Source organism: Octodon degus, unplaced genomic scaffold, assembly GCF_000260255.1.
Source record: "Octodon degus isolate 3935 unplaced genomic scaffold, OctDeg1.0 scaffold00106, whole genome shotgun sequence".
Taxonomy (NCBI): domain Eukaryota; kingdom Metazoa; phylum Chordata; class Mammalia; order Rodentia; family Octodontidae; genus Octodon; species Octodon degus.
The window spans coordinates 3,461,428-3,469,430 of NW_004524682.1; positions in this window are offsets into that span (position 1 = coordinate 3,461,428).

Genomic DNA, 8,003 nt, shown 5'->3' on the forward strand with positions numbered 1-8,003 from the left:
CAAGTCAGTTAAGTTTTGATAAACTCTTAGATCAGTCATAGGTTAAATCATTCTTTAGCTGGATTTTAGATGCATGGGCCTTGTCGAGAAAAACAGGACAGTGTTATTTTTCAAAAGGATTCCTTTTTGCCTGCCTCTGCCAAAAGGGCAGGGAATTTTCTCTAATTTTCGCTATAATGACTTGGTAGAGACTGAGAACCTTCAGGTCAGATTCACAGAGTAGGGTAGGAGTGGTTAACCATAACTAGGTAGCAGAGTTTTATCTCTCAGGCTGTCCAGAGTGAACCCCTGAAACTCATCAATTACAGTGTATAGTTTTCTACCTCCAAATAGTTTCTCACAGATGTTTCTACTTGTGGTTTCCACTCATAGGGTTTTGATTCTCTGTATCATCTGACTGTGCCTCTCTAAGTTGGGAGCAACAGTTTGCCTTGTGACATAACATCCTCTCAGAACTAACTTGTTGGTTTTCTTAAGCTTCTACAGTGTTGTTAGAATAAATGGTAGCTTGGAAGCTCCTTGCGTGTTTTGACCAAAAACCTGTAAATGTATTTCTTAAGAAAAATACTCCTAGATTTAGATGTATGCATACAGGCATGTGTAAATATATGTGCATGTATGTATGTCAAGCGAGACTGTTGTGTTCCATGAGCATTAAAAGAGACCATGGACAAGAGTTAGACACATGAGCACAGCACTTAATCATTACAGAGGGGTTGCGTGAAATTTCATGCAGAGAAAATGCACCTAAAGTTCAGCTCAGTAATGCTCCTAACCTAGACAGCGCTGAATCCCTAAGCATTTAATTTTACTTTACTAATTTAATCAAACTACATTTCCATATGTTTTACAGACTAAGACGTAAACTGGGAATTGGATGAGTCCTTAGAGAATATCCTAATTACCTCTTGAGCAGCAAGGACTATTATTACTGTGAACTCCTCTGGAAGGTGGAAATCCTTCTATCACTGTTCACACACACAAATAGAAACCCTATCATTTTAATCATTTTGTGGACACAAGGAAGAGAAATAGGGCACAAGTGTGAAGGAGTCTCTGAGCAAACTCTGTACCTAATGCTGCCGTGAAAATCCTAAAGTTCAGACAAATTCTAGTTAAAGAAAAGGATGCAGTATTTTACGTAATCAGTTTTCAGATCTAAAATAAAGCTATGGATCAGTTTCTGCATTTACACAATTAGTTATGCGCTTTGAGGCTTTATGTCCTTAGTCTACATGCTCATCAGCTTTTTCATTTATAAAATGGTCATAAAGTTACCTCCTAGAATTGTAGTAAGGATTAAGTGATATGTCTATATAAAGTGTGTGTCATGATTAAAGACACATGATAAATGTATTAATGAGGACTCTGGTGTTTGGAAAGAAAGAAAACTAACCGAGCTGACTTAAATAACATAGCAACTTTCCAGTTCTTTTGACTGAAAAACCTGTACATCATTTTTGTTTTGCTTTTTGAGAATGGATTTTGCTGTTATCCTGGCTCTGCTTCCATCTGCAACCCTGGAATCCTCCTCTCAGCCTCTTGAGTAGCTTGGAGACAGACACTTCACTGTGATCAGCTTCTACATACGGTCTATGAAGGACTTATGAGCAAGTATTCCTTGTATTTTGTTTTTCAGCATCACATGCTCCTACTTGGTGTCCTACTTAGACATGCTTTAGGGCGCCTCGTTATTAGATGGCAGCAGCAGCTGCTGCAGGCATTTCACAGTAAAGAAGACAAAGGGATTTTTCTCAGAAATCCCAATAAGCCCTGCATATCATTGGCTCTGCATGATATTTTTCTTTTCTCTCATCACAATATCCATCACTCTCAGTTCATTATAAATAATAGTTTTAGAGTGGGCACTTTTCCTGGTGTAGTTGGAATAAGTGTACCTATAGCTGGATGGAACTGAAGCACTCCAAGTATTCAGAGGTAGTAACTGTCATGTTGCTCTCCTTGTGAAGGAATTTTAGGACTCCTTTGGAGAAGAGAAGAATATGCACCAGAGGAAGTATACATGCTACTATGAGTTAAAGAAATATTACAGGTTCAATTAATTGTTTCCCAGTGTACTAAACTAAAGGAAATAAATAAATTTATTTATTTTTAATTAATTTTATTGAGAAACAAATAGCAATGAGACAGTTTCAAAACCGATTAAGACAGTTTCAATAATTATACATTGCATATTGTTGTCCTTGTAGTGGTTATTAAGGAAAGAAATTTAAACAGGAAATCAATACATATAGACCAATCACTGGAATATTAGGTGTGGAGACAGCAAGGCCCACATCAGATGCTGGTACTGTATAGGAACCAGTGGGAAAAAAAATCGTTGTGAAGCCAGTGGACTATGGCATCTGACTGAATCACATTAGATATTAATCTAAATACATTCCACATCTAACACCTATTCTGACATCCTCCTCTACTTAAGATTAAAATGTGAAAAGGCGCCCAATTACCTAGCAAACAATAGTTGTTCTTTTCTTTCTCATGCTGTTGCGTTTTTAAAAATAATATGGATGAATGGTGATAAAACTAGATTCTGGGCCAGCCAGAGAGCTCAGTGGATTAAAGAGCCTGCTCAGGTGGACACAGGGGCCAGGGATTCCATCTCTGGTGTGCCACCTGGCCCTACCCCCAGGGAGTGCTGAGATAGCTATTGGGACTGGCCGTGGTGGCATATACCTGTAATCCTAGCGCTTGGGAGACTGAAGACAGGAGAATCGCTACAAGTGATTTCTGTGTAGTGAGACCTTAAAAACCCTGTAGTAAATACATAAAAAAACCTAGATTCCTAATTTTTCTTCAATTTCACATCTATAAAAAATTGGTTAAAACTAGAATTTTTAACTTTAACATCCATTTTAGAATAATAGCACCTTTAATTTTTTTTCCCCTTTATTTTAGGAAAGTATCTGCAGGGTGTTCAGGGTCTCACTACTTGATCAGACTCCTAGTGATCTGCCTGTTTACAGCCTCCCAAGAGCTGGGATTGCGGGCTTGCACCACCATGCCCAGTCTCAATTGCCCTCTCAGCACACCTGGGAGCTGGGCTGGCACGGGAGGCCTGGGGATCAAACCCCAGCCCCTGTGGCGGTTTGCTTGCAGGTGCTTTAATCCACTGAGCTATTCGGCTGGCCCAACACCTTCATTCTTGATCTTAAAAATTTGTTCAACACACAAAAATTGGCAGTACTTAAGTTATTTATAATATTTATACTTGTGTTCTACTGATAACAATTTTTAAATGTTTGTAAATCACTCAGTCTAAGGTCTTTCCCTTGGGTCTCACAACTAAAGTTTCTGTCCCAAATGGCTGACACACAACTTATGTTCAATATACTTAATGCTAAATTTATTTTTTCTACCTCAAATCTGCTCTTCCTTTAGTATTTTATCTCAGCGAAAATCATAATTCAGCATAACTCCCACACTTAAAGCAACAAACACCTTTCCCTTCCTTGATTCCTGCCTCTTCACATTTAACATGCTGCCCAATACTATCTATCTGTCTGTTTGTTTGTTTGTTTGTTTTTGTCCTGTGGATCAAACTTGGGATCTTGCACTTACCAGTCAGACACCTGTGCCACTGAGCTATATCCCCTGGCCCATGATTTTGCTTTAGAAAAAATTCTTAAATCTATTTTCTCTACAATAGCAGTGATTGCCTGAATTTAAGTGTCTGTGAGCTCCCCTTTGGAAACATAATTCAATTTTTCACAAACAGTATTTATTGATCAACTACTAGATTCTATGTAAAATCCTGGCCATCAAAACTGATCATTTAACAGTGACCAAAAGACATCAATCTACATGCTAATGAGAAAAGTATAATTTATCTCTTCATGTAATAATGCTTATTTTTCAATGAAGAATGAGGTAAAACAGAGAAGGCTTGTTATACAATAGGGCAGTTAGGGTCCATCTATGTAAACAGGTATTATTTGAGCAGAGATAAAGACAGAAACATTCACTTTTCATACATAAATTGGTCTTTGCCAACCTGTATGTCCCTCCAATACAATCTCTTTTAGAATGTTTGAAGTTATTTCTTGTCAGCGCTGTTAGGTCAGAATTCAAAGTTCCCCAGACACCTTCCCCCAAACACTCTCCCTCTTACTTTCCCAGGCACTTTGTCCCCAAACTCTCACCTTTTTGGCCCCATGTAGAGCCAAACTCAAAACCACAGAACAGCTCCACCTGACTTTGACCTGGGCAAGCAACCATGAAACTCTCCTTTAGGGGACTCAGGTCAACAATTACTGACATTGCCAGTCAAGCAGAAGACCCAGTACTATTATGGATTACTGAACTCTTTTAGAATATTTTGCTGAGTTAACACACCTATAATATTCAAATGATGGAACTAAACAAAAAAGGGAATATATAAATGAATGTCCATTTTGTATCTGTGTATTCAAAATGGTTAGGATAGATATATAGTTACATTCTCTTAATGAATAGAGGGATTTGTTCTGATGGTGTTTGTAAATAGGATCTCAAGTCCGCATCTTGCACAGCAATTAACCACTAGGAAGAATGTATGCAGTGTGCTAATTATTGAAACTGTCCTACCAATTTGATTTGAAACTGTCTCATTGCTATTTGTCTCTCAATAAAATTATGGGGAAAAAAATTAACGGTCCCCCACAGACCAGATGGCCCTGCCAAGATTAGCTGTCCCTCAGCTGTTCCAGATTACCTTCCCTAAAAGATCCTAGAAAGTCTCCTGCCCCCGCTTTATTCACTGCTGTCTTGGTCCGCTAGACAGCTAGCCTGCTTGATGTCCCCAGTAAATCTTCTATGCACATCAGAATGCCTGATCTGGTTGATTGCATGAGTCTGTACCTAACAAGTGTTACAGTTTAGATTTGAATGTCCCACAAAAGGTGGACCTGTGTTCTACGCGCATATGCAGTCACCAACATCTAGGTGGGTTGCTCCTGATGCTTTCTTTATATTTCCTTTTTGGTTTTTTTTGCAAGGTGTGCCTGTGCATGAGTGTATCTACAATGTTTTATGTTCTGAATTACGTATAAAAGGAAATTGTGCAGAATGTCTTAAGTTTATGACAGCTTTATCATACAATTTTAAAAGATAGTTGTGTTAGAAAACTTAAGAAAGATAAGGAAAACTCATATGAATGAGGGGTCCTAGCTGCAAGCAACCTGAGGTTTGTATTCTCTGAAGACCAATTTCTGTGTAGGAGCTGAATGGAGTGAAGGATGCTCGAAGCTTTCACCTCGTTTCTTCTCTGATGTAGATGAACTCACACTTTCACTTAATTGTAGTATTGCGGGCAGCTAAGTTAGATAAAAATATTATAGACAGTCAGACAGGCCCAGGCCTTCAAGGAAACAGTGTAGAAGGGAAGATGACTCAAGACAAGAGTAAAGAAATGCAGCCACATACCTCATTAAAGATGGGCATCCAGGATTGATACTCTAAATGAGTCACCTTGAGAATTGGAAACCACTAGCCCAGACCCCTACAGGAAAAGTCCCTGTTCTGTATTCTTGCCTGTTTGCTACTTATGACTCGCTTTCCCATTCTGTCCTGGATTTAATCAATTTTACCTGAGTGATTGTGCTTGTAATGTCATTGATTGACCATAGTTCAGTTCCACTTCATGCCCACTTAAGGAGTTCCCATGTTCTCCAACTTAGATCTGCCTCACCACACAGGTTTACTCTGTAAAAATCCCTGGAACATAAAGCTTCAGAGGTAACTGACTCAGGTTCCCCTTCTGTCCCTCTCTTGGACAGATGCTTTCTTTCTCCCAATAAATACAGTCTGCTCTTAACCTCCATTGCTCCTAAAATTCATTCTTGATTTTAGAGAACATGAACTCAGCCCGAGTAGCTCTCAAGTTGAGAGTTTTATTTCCCTTTATCACTAAGAGAGACAATGAAATGCAGAGTACTGAAACAATGAGCCAGGTATTATTTTTATTTTATTTTATTTTTATTGCCACCTTTTATTTTTATTTTTTATTGGTCAATATACTATGTGAGGCTGAGGAAAACAGATATCCTCAAATACCATTCCCAATATCAGTTCATTGAAGAATTATTTTCATTCTGCATCAGTATTACAGCTTGTTTGCTTTCTTTAGCAAGCTTCTAAGTAATATCTCCTTAAGCATGGAGTTTGTAGTTGGATAAAGTCTATATATTTTCCCACAGAAATGTATAATAACAAAGCTTTTAATGTCTGTCATTAATTGGCATGTATAGTAGTTTGAAAGTGTCACTAGTGTCTTTTCCTTTCCCACCAGAATACCTACATCTTTATTTTAAAGTAAAACTATACTTTTCACTTTATTGCTATTTTCTCCACAGACAAACCAGACTGTATAATATTAAATATTTTAAGCAATCACTAGCCACAAAAATTATAGTATAATTGCATGTGACAGTGACAAAAGCAAGGGATTGGAAATCTCAGGGGAAGATTTAAATATGGCAATTCCAGTACTCTGAAAAAAAAAATGACCTATTGTCTGTGCTATGTTTGTATAAAGTGTTCCATATTTTACTAAAATCCTTTCTATATTTGGTCTATTAAAATGGTTAAAACCAAAATTTAATAGATATTCTGCCATTCAATTAGGTGAAGATGATGAAAATGAAGACTGACCTTCAATGTGAAATTATATTCCCTTGTAAATGTGACATCTGAGTAAAAAATGAATGGACTGTATATGATCAAAAGCCTTTTTGAAAGCAAATATTTAGAAAATTTTAATGATAATTTAATTAAAATACAGTATATCTGAAACACAATAATGGTAGAAATTATAGAAATAGAAATATTTTTATAGAAATAGAAAGAAAATAGGTGTAATACATTTCTATCACAAAAGGAGAGATGCCATTTTTTAAAATATAATTAATAAACCCCCAGTTGTTTTTCCACCAAAAGCTTACACAGGTTAGGGTTGGACCATTGGATTGAATGACAAATGCCCTCAAAGTTCTGATATGTTAGGGTATTTCAATGAACCAATGCTAGGAAACCTTTGTTCCAAAGACAGGCCCTGCATTCTGTGGTCAGTATACACCCAGCATGGGCAAGGTGGTGAGGAAGGGCGGTTCGCATCAGCATGCAGCCAATGCCTGCAAGCCGTGTAGGACTCGTTGGTGCTCTTACTGGCACTAATTCATTGGCAGATGGATCATCTGTTTTCTTTTTGATGTAGTTTTACTTCAAACATGAGAAATCCAAGTGTATCATGTTTCCATGCATATGAGACACCATATAAATATTGTGTCTATGAAATTCAAAGTAAGTGTCTGTATTCTCAAGCACGATGTGAAATAATTAGTGAAATATGAATATATGAATGGTCTATCTATCTATCTATCTATCTATATGAATGGTCCTATTTCTTTCTTTCTTCTCATTTTTATGATAGTAATACTGTGAAAGCCATTATCTCCCGTTTTGTTTTGTTTTTTTCCATCTTATGCTTTTGTTACTAGGAATATAATTCAGGACCTTGCACTTGTCAGGCAGGTAATTGTTACATTAAGCTATATCCCTGGTATAGGAAAGCCACTTTTTCAGAATATTTTTTAGAAATTAACCTTTGTTGTTAGTTCCTTCTATATCATTTGAGCTTTTGAGTCATATCTTACTTTAAAGCTGCATTCAAATTAACCTATATTTTGCCTTGAACTCTTCACTGTTCACTTTATCAAATATTATTTCAACATAGAATCTTCAGATACAGTAAACTTTATTAATAATGATTCTAGAAGAAAAAATATGATTAAAATTATGTTAAATGGAATGACTCTAATTTTATTATGAAATATCAGATAAAATATTTCTAGAACACTACTACTCTAAAAGTATTTCATAATACATTTTCGTTGCTCACCACATATTTTAAACTTTTCATTTTTTTAGTATTTTAATATTGAACTACACAAGTGGATATTGAATAACCCAATGTGTCCACAAAAATCATATCTGAATCAAACATT